This window comes from Gopherus evgoodei, chromosome 16 (assembly GCF_007399415.2).
Source record: "Gopherus evgoodei ecotype Sinaloan lineage chromosome 16, rGopEvg1_v1.p, whole genome shotgun sequence".
Classification (NCBI taxonomy): Eukaryota; Metazoa; Chordata; order Testudines; family Testudinidae; genus Gopherus; species Gopherus evgoodei.
Window position 1 is genome coordinate 4,914,193 of NC_044337.1, and position 17,920 is coordinate 4,932,112.

Sequence of the window (17,920 nt, forward strand, 5' to 3'; positions counted from 1 at the left end):
GGGGGTTGGGGTGCCAGAGGTGGTGAGGGCTCTGGCTGGGGGTGTGGGTTCTGGGATGGGGCCAGGGATGAGGGGTTTGGGGTGCAGGCGAGTGCCCCAGGCTGGGGCAGAGGGTTGGGGTGTGGGAGGGTGAGGGCTCCAGAAGGACTCACATGAAAGGCCAGCCAAGCTGTGCCCCAGGGGCCCTGAGGTACTAGACACTCCCCTGCATGCAGCGCCCTGCACTCAGATAGTCCCGGGTGGCTGGCTGGGCCCAGGCAATGCTCCAGCCTGCAGACAAGGAGCCTGAAGCCAGCCACTCCTTCCCCACGGAGGGTGCGCAGGGAGCTGGCTGCAGAGCACCTGAAGAACAGCTGCCCTGGAATCACAGCTGGGGTGGGGACCCTGTCCTTGCAGGGAGTCTGGTGCAAAGGCCACACAGATACAGGAGGGCTGCCAGTGGTTGGGGTGACTCTGATTTCTCAAGGCAGCTCCCCAGCAAGGAACCCACATGCAGATCCCACCCCACACAGGGATGAGAGAAACCTGTGAGGTCCCTCCAGCCCTGCCTGCCCTGGACCCAGCAAGCTCAGACTATTCCCCAGCCTGGGGAGATGAGGAGTCAAGGCACGGCCACATACAAGAAGCTGCTCTGGAAGCCCCGTGGTGGCCATGAGCAAGGCAGGAGTCGCGCAGGGAGCAGACGGGCTGGGATCTGGGGGGAGTCGAGTGGGGAGCACGGTGTTATTGTGGCTTTAAGAGAATCACTAGATTCCCCAGGCTGTGGGAGCTGGCGGGGGAGGCTGCTGGTTTTAGATGGACAGATTGACAGGAGCTAAGATGATCTGTATCTATGTTAACGGTCTATCCAATAAAGACTGTTGCAAAGTTATTAGCAGTGAATTATTACTAAGGCTAGTGGATTACTTGAATATAAAACAACACTTGGCCCCAGGAGTGGGGAAAGTGATAAAAAGATTAAAAAACAAAAAACCCTGAGGTAAGATTTACTCCAATGTGAAAAGCAAGTTTGAATGAGATAAGATGGTTCAGCGAAGAGCTCTCACATCTGCAAAAATGTGGAGAAATGCTGCAGAAAATTGGAAAATGTTTAAAGAAGAATTTGATTTATTTTTTGAGGGCAGCAGGATGTACTCATAAGGAAGGGGAACAAAATTGTGAATATTGCCAGTACTGAAGCAATTTTATTCTATGTTTCATTTGAGCTTAATGTTAGAGAATGAGCTGACTATGAGTTTGTCTTAAAAAATCTGAGGAATTCTGATCACCAAAAAGAAACGAAACATTTGAAAGATTTCAGTTTCACTGAAGAAATCAAATGGAGGAAGAGACTTTTGAGTCATTTTTTAACCATCTAAAGATAAGTCAGACATTTCATTTCCAGAATCTGAGTCAAGGATAAGAGGTCAAGTTTTGATGGGTATAAAAGATACCGGTGGAAGAAAAAGACTCTTAGAAGGGCTAGATCTAAATCTGGAAAAAGCAGTGAGAATTTGCCAAACTGCTGCACTTAATCAACAATGGCTGCAGACTTAGAATGAAAACAAACTGCTGTGAATATAGATCGAATAAGGAAAGGCAAAAAACACATCTACGGAGGAAAACAGAGTGAAAGTTAAACATACGAGTGAGTATGTGACAGAATGTTATAGATGTGCAAGGAGGCACCAACCGGACTGGCAGGGCAGGACGCTATAGGTGTGAGGTTAGACTGGCAGCTGGCCAGATTCAGATGCTCTGATTCCATGTCAACTATGAGTCTAATCCAGACTCTTAAATTACTTTAGAACCTGAGAGTTACGAACATCAGAGTTACAACCTGACCAGTCAATCCCTGTTTGGAACTAGAAGTACTCAACTGGGCAGCAGCAGAGCCCAGAAAGAAAGAAAGAAAGAAAGAAAGAAAGAAAGAAAGAAAGAAAGAGGGGAAGCAAACACAGTACAGTGCTGTGTTTAATGTAAACTACTCAAAAAAGGGAAAGTTTTAAAAAAAAGATTTGACAAGTTACAGAAACTGTCTCTGTGCTTGGTTCATTAAAATTACGATGGTTAAAAGCAGCATTTTTCTTCTGCACGGTAAAGTTTCAGTGTTCAGATATAAACTTTTGAAGAGTACCCAGACCGTTTTGTTCAGAGTTATGAACATTTCAGATATCGGAGGGGTCACTGTGTTAGTCTGGATCTGTAAAAGCAGCAAAGAGTCCTGTGGCACCTTATAGACTAACAGATGTTTTGGAGCATGAGCTTTCGTGGGTGAATACCCACTTCGTTGGATGCATGTGGTGGAAATTTCCAGGGGCAGGTATATATATGCAGGCAAGAAGCAAGCTAGAGATAATGAGGTTAGTTCAATCAGGGAGGATGAGGCCCTGTTCTAGCAGTTGAGGTGTGAACACCAAGGGAGGAGAAACTGCTTTTGTAGTTGGCAAGCCATTCACAGTCTTTGTTTAATCCTGAGCTAATGGTGTCAAATTTTCAGATGAACTGAAGCTCAGCAGTTTCCCTTTGAGGTCTGGTCCTGAAGTTTTTTTGCTGCAGGATGGCTACGTTTAAATCTGCTATTGTGTGTCCAGAGAGGTTGAAGTGTTCTCCTACAGGTTTTTGTATATTGCCATTCCTAATATCTGATTTGTGTCCATTTACCCTTTTACGTAGGGACTGTCCAGTTTGGCCGATGTACATAGCAGGGAGGCATTGCTGGCATATGATGGCGTATATTACATTAGTGGACGTGCAGGTGAATGAAACGGTGATGGTGTGGCTGATCTGGTTAGGTCCTGTGATGGTGTTGCTGGTGTAGATATGTGGCAGAGTTGGCATCGAGGTTTGTTGCATGGATTGGTTCCTGAGTTAGTCATTGGTTTCAGAGTTACAACCAACCTCCATTACCGAGGTGTCCAGGACACTGAGGTTCTACTGTACTGCAATGAATGATCATTAAGGCTAGTGATATACTTGAATACAAAACCAAAAAACAGGGAACAGGTGGGGGCTGGGCTGGGGGAAGGCAGGGGAGCAGGCAGGGGTTGGGCTGGGGGGGAGGTGTGGGGGAGTAGGTGGGGGCTGGGCTGGGGGGAGTCAAGGCAGGAGCAGGTGGAGGCAGGGCTGGTGGGAGTCAAGGAGAGAGCAGGTGGGGGCTGGGCTGAGGGGGATGGTGAGGGGGAGCAGGTGGGAGCTGGGAGGGCGGTGAAGAGGAGCAGGTGGGGGCTGGGCTGGGGGGGAGTCAAGGCAGGAGCAGGAGGGGGCTGAGGGGAAGTGAGAGGGAGCAGGTGGGGGCTGGGCTAGGGGGAGTCAAGGCAGGAATAGGTAGGGGTTGGGGGGAGGTGAAGGGGAGTAGGTGGGGCCTGGGGTGGGGGGAGTTGATGCAGGAGCAGGTGGGGACTGGGGGGAGGTGAGGGGAGCAGGTTGGGGTTGGGGGGAGTCGAGGCAGGAGCAGGTGGGGGCTGGGGGAGGTGAGGGGAGCAGGTGGGGGCTGGGCTGGGCTGGGGGGAGTCGAGGCAGGAATAGGTGGGGGCTGGGGGAGGTGAGAGGAGCAGGTGGGGGCTGGGCTGGGTTGGGGGGAGTCGAGGCAGGAATAGGTGGGGGCTGGGGGAGGTGAGGGGAGCAGGTGGGGCTGGGCTGGACTGGGGGGAGTCGAGGCAGGAGCAGGTGGGGGCTGGGGGAGGTGAGGGGAGCAGGTGGGGGCTGGGCTGGGCTGGGCTGGGGGGAGTCGAGGCAGGAGCAGGTGGGGGCTGGGCACGATGTATGTGGCAGTCTGTGTCAGAGTGACAGGAGCCCCCGCTCCCAGGCAGAGATGCCAGCTGAGGGCTGGGCAGGGACTGGTCAGGGCACATTCCAGGCCTAGGGACTTTTCTGGTGGAGCTAAAGTGAAAGTGAACATGAGAGGTGGGGCGCTGCTCCCCACAGCAGGGCTGGGCTGGCTGAGGGCAAACAGCTCCCCAGGGCTCTGGCTTGGGCAGGGACTGAAGCCCAAGGGGGGCCCCAGCCTGGGAGAGAGGAAGCAAGAGCTTCCCTGGACACCAGAGACGCTTCCTGCAGAGCTCTGGATTGGGTCGGGGGGAGGGAGCCAGGTGGGTGTATCCCAGCAAAGCCCCTCAGTGCCAAAGGGGCGGGTGCTGTGGCCGGGTAACAGGGGGACTTCAATCCAGGGCAACAACTGCAATAGCTCCTTGGCAGTGACTAAAAAGAGCCGCAAGGCTCGTGCTCCTGTGACCCCTCCAGCTCACAGGCCCTGGCCCTTGGGAGGGGCTGTCATGGGAACCGGACAGCTGCCTACAGCAGCACGAAGCAGCCCAGAGCTGTGGGATCAAGGCACCAGGGCAGCTGTTGCTGCGCCTCTGGGAGAGCAGGAGGGGTTCACCTCTCACTGCCCAGGGGCAGCATCCACAGGCAGTGCCAGCACCAGCTCCGCACACACCCCCACACAGCATGGGCCATTGCTCGAGTCGGGAGAGCCTGTGGCTCTGCGTAGCCTGAGGGATCCAGCCTTGTTTCTTCCCCTCCTGCCTGCCCCAGCCCTTGGCACCGGTACGGGGTGAGCTTTGTTTAATCATTGCCAGGAAAGCTGGCAGCAGAACTGTGCCCAGCACTTCCAGCTCCAAGGTGCAGCCTCCCAGGCAAAGTTTAAACAAACGGAGCGAAGGGCAGCGTATGCGACGTCACAGTGCCAACCAGCACGCCACAGGCTCCTCGATCCTGCCTGCTCAGAACACCCGGGATCGGGCAAGCCAGCTGAACGCTGTGCCACAAACGCAGATGCCACCTCTAGAGGGCAGAGTTGAGTCCATGTGGCCCGTTCAGTTCTTGGTCTCTGCTGAGGATGCCAGTATGGGACAATCAGTGCCACGTGTGCAAAGCTTTTTATGGTGTGGGCAGCAGCCCCTAGGAGCTGGACCAACCCCAGACCAAACCCTTTCCCACCGGCCCCGAACAGCTGAGTGATGAGAACAGCTGTTAGTCACATGGCCAGGTTGGAACCGGTGCCCCAGAGGGGCAAGGCCCCATATCTCATTCCCTAACCCCAGCAGCCAGCCAATCCCCCTGCCCCAGAGATGGATCTCAGCCAGTGCCCTGGAAGGGGAAGGCCTCGTGTCCCATTCTCTAGCCCAGTGATCACCATCCCATCACCACCAACTGGTCGATCCTGGAGACTCTCCCAGTCGATCATGATCTCTGGCCACGGCGGCGCCTGCTGTGGCCCCACACCACTCCCAGAAGTGGCCAGCGCAGCATGCCCCCATGGGAGCCAGGGGGCCCTCTGTTTGCTGCTTCTGCCTGCAAGCACCGCCCCCACAGCTCCCATTGGCTGGGAAAAGGGAGCTGTGGCCAATGGGAGCTGCGGGGGCCATGCCTGCAGAGAGGCAGCACACAGAGACCCCCGACCCGCCAGGGGCCAGGGGCACATTGGCCCCTTCCGCGAGCAGCATGGCCACGTGGTGCACTTCTGGCTGGCAGGGTGGATGGGTGGCCCGGTTTGTGATGGTGGGGAGGTGCCAATGTGCCTGAGTGGGACTGGGGCAGGCAGGGAGCCTGCCTTAGTCCCGCTGCCCCACCGACCGGGAGCCACTAGAGGTAAGTGCCTCCAGTGCCACCCCATGCCCCTTCCTGCACCCCAAACCCACTCCCAGAGCCAGCACCCCATGCCCCCTCTTGTACCCTTCAGAAGCCCGCTCCTGCACCCATGCTTCCTCCCAGAGCCCACACCCTACACCCCCTCCTGCACCCCAACACTCTGCCCCAGCCCAGAGCCCTCTCCTACACTCAAACTCCCTCCCAGAACTTGCATCCCTTACCCCCTCCTGCACCCCAACTCCCTGCCCCAGGCTCAGCCCAGAGCCCCTCCCACACTGTGAAACCCTTGGCCCCAGCCCAGAGCCTGCACCTCCTCCTGCACCACTACCCCAGCCTGGTGAAAGTGAATGAGGGTAGGGGAGAGTGAGTGATGGGGAGGGGGGATGGAATGAGTGGGGCAGGGCCTTGGGGAAGGGGCAGGACAGGTCCTTGGTTGCCCTTAAATTCAAAAAGTGATCCTGGGTGTAAAAGGGTTGGAGACACTGCTCTATCCCTAGGGTGACCAGGCAGCAAGTGTGAAAAATCAGGACAGGGGGTAGAGCGTAATAGGTGCCTACATAAGACAAAACCCCAAATATCTGGGCTGTCCCTAGATAACCGGGACATCTGGTCACCCTATCTAGCCCCTGGGAGCCAGCTAGTCCTCCCCATCCTGAGGGAGGAACTGGTAACCTCTATTCCATCCAGAGACATTGAGCTTCCCCTCTCCATCCCAGCTGAGCTCCAAACAGACCTGTGGCCTATGTGACAAAGCCGGGGAGGGGATGGGGAGCGGAGCAGCGTCAGAGAAATAACACAAGTGCTGGACACTGGTCAAAGTACTTTATTCACAGTGACAGGGACACCAGGAACTACCAGATTTCTCAGCAGGGTCCAGGCATTGTTCAGCAGCCACCTGAGCCAACTACAGTGAAATCCTGAACCACTTGCTCCACACAGGCTGGGATAATCTGGGTCTGAGAGCACAGGCAGAGCCCCATTCCCAGCACAGGCGCTCTGTGGAGCAGCAGTACCGTGGACAGCCCAATGCTTTAGCACACTTCAGGTGCAATCAAACCAGATCTGAGCTTTAACTGGGTCCAGGGTGAGCCTTGCTGGGAACTGGGTCCTCCCACAGCCATGCTACAAACAGGACCTGTGCAGCCATGTCCCAGCAAGGGCAGTCCTGTAGCCATTAGCACACAATGCCCACTGAAACCATACAGAGCTGGCAGCAGCAGCAGCATCCAGTCCTGGCTACGCGGCTGCATGGCACCCCGGCAGGCAAACCACAGGCCTCACCCTGGGAGTCTATGGAAGGCCTGTGCTGCAGCCTCCTGCAGAGATGGGGGCTGGACGCCCCATGCAACGCTCTTTACACTGCTGCTTATGATCCAGGGACCAGTGATGGTAGACGGAGCGTTCACACTCGCCTGGCAAGGGACAAACTGGTCTTCAGAGGCACTAGTTGGCGTACAACTGGCCTATTGCTCTAGATTTCCTGGAGGGGGGGAGCGATGCAGCTGAGGGACAAGAGGCACAGATGGGCTCCTGGGTCACTCCTTGCAGGCAATCCTAGTTCAATGCACTTGGGTGAAGGCCACGAGCTGGAGCTCTGCAGCATGGCTCCTTGGTCCCATGGCATGGAACCCCACCCCCCAGCATCCCAGGGACATTCCATTCCACTGTCCCCTGCTGCAGAGTTCTGGGCTGGAAACATTCCTGGGGAAGTTCTGGCAGCTGGGCAGGAGACAGTGGGAGCTTTTGGTATATGGGGATATCTGGGAGGCAGCTAGGGTTAGGGTGAGCAAAAATTAGCTGGGTGTTTCTGCTACAGTGATCAGCAGTGAAATAGTTAAATGCTGACATCATTAGGTTTGAGTCAACACACATCAAGAGGGTGGGCCGGGGTGTTCACACCTCTCAGAACAGGGTTGGAAGGATTCGACTTTTATCGGTAGATATCCATGACCATCGATTTCACTATACACACCCAAATGACGAAAACATATTTCCATTGGTAATTTACAGATCGCCTTATATCAAAGCAGCATTTCTCTTACATTGCCTACTTACTTTGTACACTTCAACAATTTGTGTTTTAATGGTTATAAACCTTTAACTTTTTGAATCTCATCGTCTACTGTCATTAAATAATTGTCTGACCTTCCATTTTCTGGCCCTCCAATAACCTCCCCTACTGTGAAAATTTAAATCAATAAAACTAAAAATATTCTTACAAATAAGCATTGATACTATCTGTAGAGATCACAAACAAATAAAAGCTGAATTCTACCCAGCCTACACAACGGTTAGAATCTTCCTAGCCGGGCAAGCTGAGATTCTGCACCTAGGACCCTGGGCATGGTCCCTCCTGCTCCTGCAGCACTACCCAGTCAGCGCGCTTGCCCCACAGTGGCCTGTGATGCTGCAGGTCTAGCAATGGGGTACGCGCTAGCACAGGGCTCAGGGAGTTTTACCACTGTGCCCCAAACCCCCTGGACCCCGGCTGTGCCAGCACTTACACAGTGCAGCTGCTGCAAGAGAAACATCCCTTGTCTAGTGGAGAAACTCACCTGTGAGGCAGGTCGGAGCCAGCAGCTGCAGCCACTAGGACCAGCGCTGCATGGGGCTGTTTATGAAGGACAACAGTGGGTCTGGTTCAGATTTCACATGCAAACCACTTGGCCCTGTACAGAGCACACATGACATCTAGCAGGAAAGCCAAGTCTGGGGTGATGCTGACAAGCTGCAATCAGCCAGCTGCAAAGCATGGGAAGGGGCGCCCAGTGTAAAGGGCAGAGCGGTGCTGCCTCATTCCCCTTGCTCATTACCCAACCAGCTGGCGCCCCTCTGCCCGTGCAGAGGACAGCACCGCTACTCCCCAGGGCCCTGCCCCCCACATCAGGGCTGGGGCTTCTGCTTCAGAAACACCCCCAAGGGAGCAGACCCAATGACTTCATTACACCCTATTCCTGGCTATCTGACAACCCCAGCACCTTGGAGTCTGGCAGGTCCTGCACAGCTGACTGGGACTGAGAGGACTCGACACCCCTTGTCCCACTCCCTCCTCTCCCTGTTTCATTCTGAACCCTCCTCTGCAGCCTGCGCTAGTCTCACAGCAGCACTGGCACTAACACCAAAAACCAGTGTTAGTGCCACGTAGAGCAGGGCTGGCCAGCTGCCCCCTCTCCAGACCAAGCTGGGGGTACAAGTGCCCATCCCCTGCCTGCGCTGCACCCAACCCCTGGAAAGCAGCTCCTGCCAGCCATGCCCCAGCACCAAGGGGGTGAGGTGTCAGAAGAGTCTCCTACCACTGTGAGTTCAGACCCAGAGACCAATGTGTCCAGCCATGGCACATCCCCAGAGCAGAGCCCAGCACATTCTCCAAGCTGTTTCGTTTGTCTGTTTTTCCGGGGTGTGTTTCCTTCTTTTGTCGGGTGACTGAGCAGGCAGGAACTGGCAGGATCCTCATTCCAGCCCGCTTAGCAAACAGAGCTTGTACCTCTCAACCGTGTGGGTCAGGGGCGTGAGCATTACCTACCCAGTTTTACCAGCCCAAGTCCTAGTGTGGACACAGATAGAGCAGGACCCAGGTGCTTCATACCAGTAGAGCTCATTCCCTTCCCCTACTGGAATGCTAGACCAGCATGAGCACCTTTCTGCCAGTCTAACTGCAGCCACACTAGAGAATTGTACCACATTAACCATGACTGTTGTGTGTAGACAAGGCCTTGGTTTGCAAGGCCATTTCCCCACAGAATCAAGAGGCACGCAGCCTCCGCAGCTAGGCAAGACTGTACCAGCATGCCCCAACCACGGGGAGGGGCAGTGAGAATCCACAAGCACCCATAAAACACCGCTCAGGCCCCCCCAAGCTCAGGTTCTTGCTTCTCCAATGGGTGATGTCTTTGTCTGCGTGCGGGTCAGCACAGCTGCACGGCCTGTTGCATCAGGGCTGTTCCCCAGCCAGACAGTAAGTGGGAGCAAGCAGTCGTGTTTCCACCACTGGGCACTGCATGCACTTCATCAGCATGTCTTGCAACTCCTCCGAGGCCTGGCCACGATCCTGGCAGCACATCACTGCTACATGCCCATCACCATGGCAGCTGAGCTCACTTTCCATAGGATAAACAAGGTCTAGAAAGCCACCCTGCAACCGGGGCAAAAATAGTCACCCCCCCTCCCCATGCCCAGCATCCCTGAGAGAGCCAAAGATCACGGAAAGTATCAGGAGACTGCAAGGCTGCTGTAGGCTCCAGTTGCCCCCCGAGGCGTCCCACAGTTCCTGCCAGGATGGGCACCATAGCTGGGGCTGTCCATCCCAGCCCCCTTGCTGCAGGATCCCAGCTCCTTAAGGAGGCCGGCTCAGGCCGACGTCTCAGCAGGGCCAGCCCGGTGCCGGTCCGGGTGTGGCAAGGGGTCAGGGCTCGTGGGGTTAGGAAACAACACAGCAGCATTTCTGGCAGCAGGGCCAGTACTTACAGCAGCAGCAGCAGCAGCCCCTGTCCGTGCCCACCTCAGGACTCTTCTGGTGCTTGTCTAGCTCAATGGTGTACAGCGGGGCCGAGGAAGCGCCGTTCAGCAGCTTCAGGCTGGCATACGGGTTATGCGGCTGGGCCCAGGACTCCCGCGTCAGGACTTTTGAACCATCCCTACTATCCAGTGGCACCGATTTACTGGCACCGTTCAGCTGCTCTGGGGCTGGGTAGGTGGGCATGGCGCCAGGATTAACAATGACAGTGGGCGAGGGCAGCTCCTCTCCCAGGTAGCGCTTAATGAAGCTGTTCTCGAGCTGATCTCGAGGAATATTCACACTGGCGTAGGGGTTCTCAACAGTCATGGCACCACGCTGCATGTTCCCCCGTGGCAAGATGAGCTCTCACAGGTCCTCTCTTGCTGCGGTGCCTCCAGCCACCTGGCAAACTACGGCAGAGGGACTAAGTCTGCGCTAGCAGCAAATCTGTACCACACCCATCCACAGGGCACCCTGACCCAGGCCAACGGGCTCGGCTCCAGCTCACTTCTCTGGGCGGCCGCAGATCTTCCCAGCTCCTAGGAGAGAGAGATGCCATTAACCCAGGAAGAGGGTGGGCAGGTCACTGGACAGGCCTGGGCAGGGCTCTGCACAGTAGTGTCCAGCTCCTAGGGGCCAGGTGGCCAGGCCACCCAGCTGAGCCCACAGGCCAGGCAAGGGACTGAGCCCTTCCCCTCAAACTCCAGCTAACCTCAGCCCCAGCGGCAAACAGTGGGCACAGAGACGTGCCAGGAGCTTTAAATTCATTCTCCTGGTCCCAGCCTGCGGGTGCTGGGGGGGGGGGGTGCTGGTCCCAGGAACAGCTAAGGGCTCCACTGCCTGGTATCAGGTTCGGAGGGAGAGGAGGAGAGAAGGGGGCCAAGTGACAGATGTGGGGGAGGAGTGAAAGGTGGGGGGGAAAGGGACTAGATAGGTGCAGAAGGGGGGGAGAGAAGGGAGCCAGCTGGGGGGAAGGGCAGAGAAGGGGGCCAGGTGCCAGAGGAGGGGAAGAGGGAAGGGGGCCAAGTGCTGGATGTGGGGGAGGGGAGTGAGAGGAGGGGGCCAGGTGTCTGGAGAGAAGAGGGGCTGGGTGGGGGAGAGAAGCAGTCCAAGTGCTGGGCTGGGTGCGTGGGGGGGAGGGGGAGAGAAAGGGGCCAGGAGGGGGGGGATAAGGGGGCCGGGGGCCAGGTGCCGGGGCCAGGGGGGGAGAAGTGGACCAGGTGCCCGGATGAGGCGGGGGGGAAGGGGGCCAGGGGCAGCGGGATGGGGGGAGAAGGGGGCCAGGTGCCTGGTGAGGTGGAGGGGGAGAAGGGGACCAGGTGCGGCGGGGGAGGGGGGGAAAAGAAGGGGGCCAGGCTACAGCCAGGTGCGGCGGGGTGCCGGGTACGGCCGGGGGCAGTGGGGAGGGGGGCGGAGAAGGGGGGCAGGTGCGGCGGAGGGAGCAAGAAGAAAGGGGCTGGGGACCAGGTGCCGGGTGCGGCGGCGGGGGAAGAAGGGGGCCAGGTCGGGGGGGGAGAAGGGGGCCAGGGCGGCGGCGGGGGAAGGGGGCGGGGCCAGGTGCGGTGGGGGGGGACTCAGACCCGGGTGTGGGTTCCCCTCGGGGCCTCACCGCCCCTCCGGTCCGGCCGCTCCTGCCGGCGGCCGCTGCGGGCTCCGGGCGGCGCGATCTGTGCCCGGAACCGCTGCGGCTTCCTCCTCCTGCCCTGCAGCCGCACCCCGGGCGGGGCAGGGCTCAGCCAAGGACCAGCCTCCCGCCCCCAGCCCAGCTTCCCTAACCCCGGCCCCCCCACACCCCTCAATACGTTCCGGACACCCCTCCCCTTGGCCCTGCCCAGCCTCTAACCCTCCCACCCCACAGCCCCTCAAGTGACCCCCAGCCTGCACCCCAACACTCTCCTGACACCCCTCAGCCTAACCTCCCCGAGCCCAGCCTCTTAACAGCCCCCAACACCCACAAGCCCAGCTTCTCCCCCAGCCCAGCTTTGGGCACCTCCTGGCCTCACTCCCATCCCAGCAGCCTCCTCTGACACCATGCTGCCCCCAGGCCTGCACCGAGACCCCCCCCCCAGCCCAGTCTATGGCACCCCCACTGTCCGTCCGCCCCTCCCAACTCAATGCACTTTCTGAGGAGCTACAAATAAATCCAGAGTCGATGGCTGTTAACATGAGTCAGGAAAGGGGTCCTGTAGGCTGTGCATCAGCCAGGGTCAGCCCCTTGCTTGTCCCTATTGATCTCAGCCCAGGCATGGCCTGTTCACACCAAGCTTAGAGGAGAAGTGGCCAAGATCTGGTGCTATGGGCAGTTGTCGAAGGGGTGTTTTTAGAAGTAATGGCCATTTTCCTGTTCTCTAGAGCCCAGCCTTTCTCCTGCAGCAGAGGGTGAAAAATTCTCCTGTAGCGACACATGCCAAGAATTGCCCTCTTTCAACATGGCCACCATTGCCAATAGTCTCAATGGAACTGATGCCACAGGTTGCCCTTACTAAAGATGGCTACTGCCATCCTCCTCCTCTTCCTCCTCCTCTTTGCTTCCTGAGGGAGCTGGTGGCCATTTTGAAGAAGGAAATATTTCATGGCATTCTCTGCAGAAGAACATGCCCTCAGCCTTAGTCTTGTTTTCAAAATCTACCTGTTGCACGACATCTATTCTACAAGGACTGCAGGAGGGATGGGGACACTGGAGAGCAGGGAAGGGGGAAAGAGGTGGGTGGCTGCCCATACAGGGACCATGGAGATGGGAAGGGAGATCTGTGATGTGCACGCCTGCTGCTCTGGTACAAAGCAGCTTTAAGCACCTCATAACTGGCCAGTGCTCTCTGTGCTGCTCTACGGTGGAGTCTCCAGTCACAGCTCGTGTTCTAGTTTTTCTATTTTGATTTAATTTAAATTGGTTTAGCCTTTGTCTACAAACAAAAGTTGTAGCACTTTAACTCTACCTGCAGAGTTAAACTGGTACAACCCTTTCAGTGTGGATGCAAAAGCAGCATCGGTGTGGATGCAGTTATACTGGTATAGCGGTGTCTGGGTATTCCTGTGCAGAAAGCAGAATAAGCTCTGCTATATGGCACCTTGATACCAATCTGTCTGCATCCACAGTAGGGGACTGATTTAACTATTTGGGCGGAATAACCCCCCTGACAGAAATAGTTCTCCCAGTACCAAGTCTGCGTGTAGACCAAGCCTAAAACTACATCCAAATAGCACACTTTGTCTGAAATAAGCATCCATCCACAGACAGAATGACTAAGGGTGTAAATTAAAATCCATTTGGGGGATGGCATTGGCTAGTGTGGTAACCAGCCCTTACCTAGGCTTGGGTTACATTAAAAGCTACAGGAGCTAAAGGCATGACATGAAATGATTTAACTGGATGTACATTTGTGTGAGGGCACTATGCTATCGACTGAATCGTGCTTTCTAGTGGTCTGGCTTGTGTTGATAGATATAGCTGCTATAATTGCTCTTACACTGACAGAAGGGTGTCCTCCCAGAGGTTTGCATCAGGGTAATTTGGATTTTAATTTGGTTTCAGTTACACTAGTGACTTAGTGAGGCCTCTGGGGCAGGGATCACCTTTATTGTGCATGGCTAGAGCCCAGTACAGAGAGGCTTTGATTCCTGACAGGGCCTCTGGGACTACTGCAGTAGAAATAATTCATGCTAGTAATGCTAGTTTCCCTGGTCTCTGGTCACAGAGTCACTTGGGCTGAACAGACCTTCCAGATGGTCACCTGGACCTTGCACTGGTCTCCATGGAAGGCCTCTGGGGTGGTAACACTCACCTTTCTGTGTTCACAACCTGAGTTGGGAATGCACAGGGATCCTTTTCGTAGCTCTGGTCTCACTACTGCAGCCAGCCTCCAAAGTCCACTGCATCCCTTGGATTAGAACAGTTTGAAGCTGCTGGCTCCATCAGTGGGAAGCAGAAGGAGGGTAATGATGTCACTGGCTTGTTGTATCTACACTGCTTTAGAACGTAAGACGACAAGTACGGCCATACTGAGTTAGACTAAAGGTCCATCTAGCCCAGTATCCTGTCTTTCAACAGTGGTCAATGCCAGGTGCCCCAGAGGGAATGAAAATAACAGGTAATCATCAAGTGATCCATTCCCTGTTGCCCATTCACAGCTTCTGGCAAACAGAGGCTAGGGACACCATCCCTGTCCATCCTGGCTAAGAGCCATTGTTGGACCTATCCTCCGTGAACTTATCTAGTTCTTTTTTGAACCCTGTCTTGGCCTTCACATCCTCTGGCAATGAATTCCACAGGTTGACTGTACGTTGTGTGGGAAAATACTTCCTTTTATTTGTTATAAATCTACTGCACATTAATTTCAGCTGCTGACCCCTAGTTCTTGTGTTATGAATAAGGCTGTGTGTCTGTCACGGAGGTCACGGATGCCGTGACTCTCCGTGATTTCTGCACCACCTGGTGCTGGCTCAGGGGCTGCCTGAACTGGGAAGCTCCTGGGCCATCAGTAGCAGCAGCAGTTTGGGTGTGTGGGAGGGGGCTCAGGGCTAGGGCAGGGGCTTGGAGTGCGGGGCAGTGCTTGCCTCAGAGAAGGAGACCTGGCTCCGAACGGCATGTCCCTGAAGCTCCTAGGTGGAGGGGCCAGGGGGCTCTGCATGCTGCCCGCATCTGCATGTGCCACCCCCACAGCTCCCATTGGCTGTGGTTCCCAGCAATGGGAGCTGTGGAGCCGGCACTTGTGGCAGGAGCAGCACATAGAGCCCCCCTAGCTGCCCCTCCCCCAGCAGCTGCAAGAACATGCCAGTCGGAGTCAGGTAGGGAGCCTGCCAACCTTGCTAACCCTCCCCACCAGCACCAGCAGAGGTCCCGGCTGCGTGTTGCCCCCCACCAGCACCAGGCAAGGGTCCTGGGCCATGTGCCACCACCCACCCCCACTCAGCACCAGTGGGGTTCCGGGGCCACCACCTCCCAGCACCCACAGTGCCCTGGACCGCCCCTACAAAGCACTCGGGATCCCCGGCCCAAGTTTTGGTTATGGGTATATAGTAAAAGTCATGGACAGGTCAAGGACTGTGAATTTTTTTACTGCCCTGTGACCTGTCCATGACTTTTACTAAAAATACCCGTGACTAAAACGTAGCCTTAGTTATGAGAAGGAATAAATAATATTTCCTTATTTACTTTCTCCACCCCAGGCATGATTTTATAGACCTCTATCATATCCGCCCTTGGTCATCTCTTTTCCAAGATGAAAAGTCCCAGTCATATTAATCTCTCCTCATATGGCAGCTCTTCCGTACCCCTGATCATTTTTGTTGCCTTTTTCTGTACCTTTTCCAATTCCATTAGATCTTTTTTGAGATGGGGCGACCACATCTGCACACAGTATTCAAGATGCGGGCGTACCATGGATTTATCTAGAGGCATTATGATATTTTCTGTCTCATTCCTTTTCTTAATGATGCCCAACATTCTGCCCACTTTTTTGACTGCCGCTGCACACTGAGTGGATGTTTTCAGAGAACTATCCACAATGACTCCACAATCTCTTTCTTGAGTGGTGACAGCTAATTTAGACCCCATCATTTTATACGTGTAGTTGGGATTATGCTTTCCAGTGTTCGTTACTTTGCATTTATCAACATTGACTTTCATCTGCCATTTTGTTGCCCGGTCACCCAGCTTTGTGAGATCCTTCTGTAGCTCTTCACAGTCTGCCTGGGAGTTAGCTAACTTGAGTAGTTTTGTATCATCTGCAAATTTTGCCACCTCTCTGTTTACCCCTTTTTCCAGATCATTTATGAACATGTTGAATAGGACGGGGCCCAGTACAGACCCTGGAGGACAGCATTATTTACCTCTTTCCATTCTGAAAACTGACCATTTATTCCTACCCTTTGTTTCCTATCTTTTAACCAGTTACCAATCCATGAGAGAACCTTCCCTCTTGTCCCATGACAGCTTACTTTGCTTAAGAGTCTTTGGTGAGGGACCTTGTCAAAGGCTTTCTGAAAATCTAAGTACACTATATCCACTGGATCAACCTTGTCCACACACTTGTTGACCCCCTCAAAGAATTCTAGTAGATTGGTGAGGCATGATTTCATTTTGCAAAAACCATGTTGACTCAACAAATGTCTTCCCCAACAAATTATGTTCATCTATCTGTCTGACAATTTTGTTCTTGTCTATAGTTTCAACCAGTTTGCCCAATACTGAAGTCAGACTTACCGGCCTGTAATTGCTGAGATCACCTCTGGAGCTCTTTTTAAAAATTGGCGTCACATTAGCTTCCTCCAGTCATTTGTTACAGAAGCTGATTTAAATGATAGGTTACAGACTACAGTTAGTAGTTCTGCAATTTCACATTTGATTTTTTCAAAACTCTTGTGTGAATACCATCTGGGCCTGGTGACTTATTATTGTTTAGTTTATCAATTTGTTCCAAAACCTCCTCTAATGACACCTCAGTCTGGGACAGCTCCTCAGATATGTCACCTAAAAAGAATGGTTTGGGAATCTCCCTCACATCCTCAGCCATGAAGACTGATGCAAAGAATTAATTTAGTTTTCCCGCAATGGCCTTATCTTCATTGAGTGCTCCTTTAGCGTCTCGATCAGCTTAGCACTTGTACTTAAAAAAAATATTGCTATTACTTTTTGAGTCTTTGTCTAGCTGTTCTTCAAATGCTTTTTTGGCCTTCCTAAATTATATTTTTACACTTCATTTGCCAAAAGTTATGCTCCTTTCTATTTTCCCGACTAGGATTTAACATCCACTTTTTAAAGGATGCCTTTTTGCCTCTCATTGCTTCTTTTAGTTTGTTGTTTAGCCACTGTGGCACTTTTTTGGTTCTCTTACTATGTTTTTTTAATTTGGGGTATACATTTAAGTTGAGCTTATATTATGGTGTCTTTAAAAAGTTTCCATGCGGCTTGCAGGGATTTCACTTTTGGCGCTGTACCTTTTAATTTCTGTTTAATTAACTTCCTTATTTTTGTGTAGTTCCCCTTTCTGGAATTAAAAGTTAAAGTGTTGGGCTACTGTAGTGTTTTCCCCGCCACAGGGATGTTCCATTTAATTATATTATGGTCACTATTACCAAGCGGTCCAACTATATTCACCTCTTGGGCCAGATCCTGTGCTCCACTTAGGACTAGGACTATATCAAGCATTGCCTCTCCTCTGGTGGGTTTCAGGACTAGCTGTTCCAAGAAGCAGTCATTTAAGGTGTCAAGAAACTTTATCTCAGCATCCCTTCCTGAGGTGATATGGGGATAGTTGAAATCCCCCATTATTATTGAGTTTTTTATTTTAATTGCCTCTTTAATCTCTCCAGGCATTTCAGAGTCACTATCAGTCCCAGGGCTTGGGCTGTGCCTACACCACAATTGAACAGCCCTGCAGAGAGGGAATCCGTGGGCATGGGCCAGTCGCAGGTCTCTGATTGCAGTGTAGACGTACCCTCTGAGCCAAGTCCTCCTGGCTCCTTCCGTTCCTTTCATCACCTGCCAGCACTCATCACCAGTTTGTATTTAACATGGTCCCTTGCCCGCTGTGCTGCTCACCAAATCTATGGCACCTCTGCCCTGGGAACTTCAGATCATCATCTGCTGCTCCCTGCTTCCCTCTGTGGGCCAAGCAGGAGAGGCTCCCTCTGCGGTCCCAGACATGGGGAGGAAGCAGCACAGGCCACATGCCCTGAGGGAGTCAGAGGGCAGCTCAGCACTTGTGTGTTTAAATGCTTCACAGGAGCCAAGATGGCAGAGGTGTGAGCTTTGTCCAATGCTGCTCACACCACTCCTGAGTGAGGGAAGGTCTCAGTCCAGTAAGTCAAGCTGGATATTGGCACTGCATTGAGCCACTGGGCAATGTACACGCA

General features: G+C 54.0%; 1 long non-coding RNA gene across 2 annotated transcripts; it reads right to left on the reverse strand.

Moving 5' to 3' along the window:
• Positions 1 to 6,378: 6,378 nt before the first annotated feature.
• Positions 6,379 to 11,824, reverse strand: LOC115636111. Of its 2 annotated transcripts, none has more exons than XR_003996809.1 (2): positions 11,676 to 11,824; positions 6,379 to 10,605 (listed from the first exon to the last, which is right to left on the reverse strand). It is a non-coding gene; the product is annotated as an uncharacterized LOC115636111 (long non-coding RNA). The 2 variants fall into 2 exon arrangements; XR_003996810.1 differs by having other exon boundaries at positions 6,379 to 10,695.
• Between the last annotated feature and the right edge of the window lie 6,096 nt (positions 11,825 to 17,920).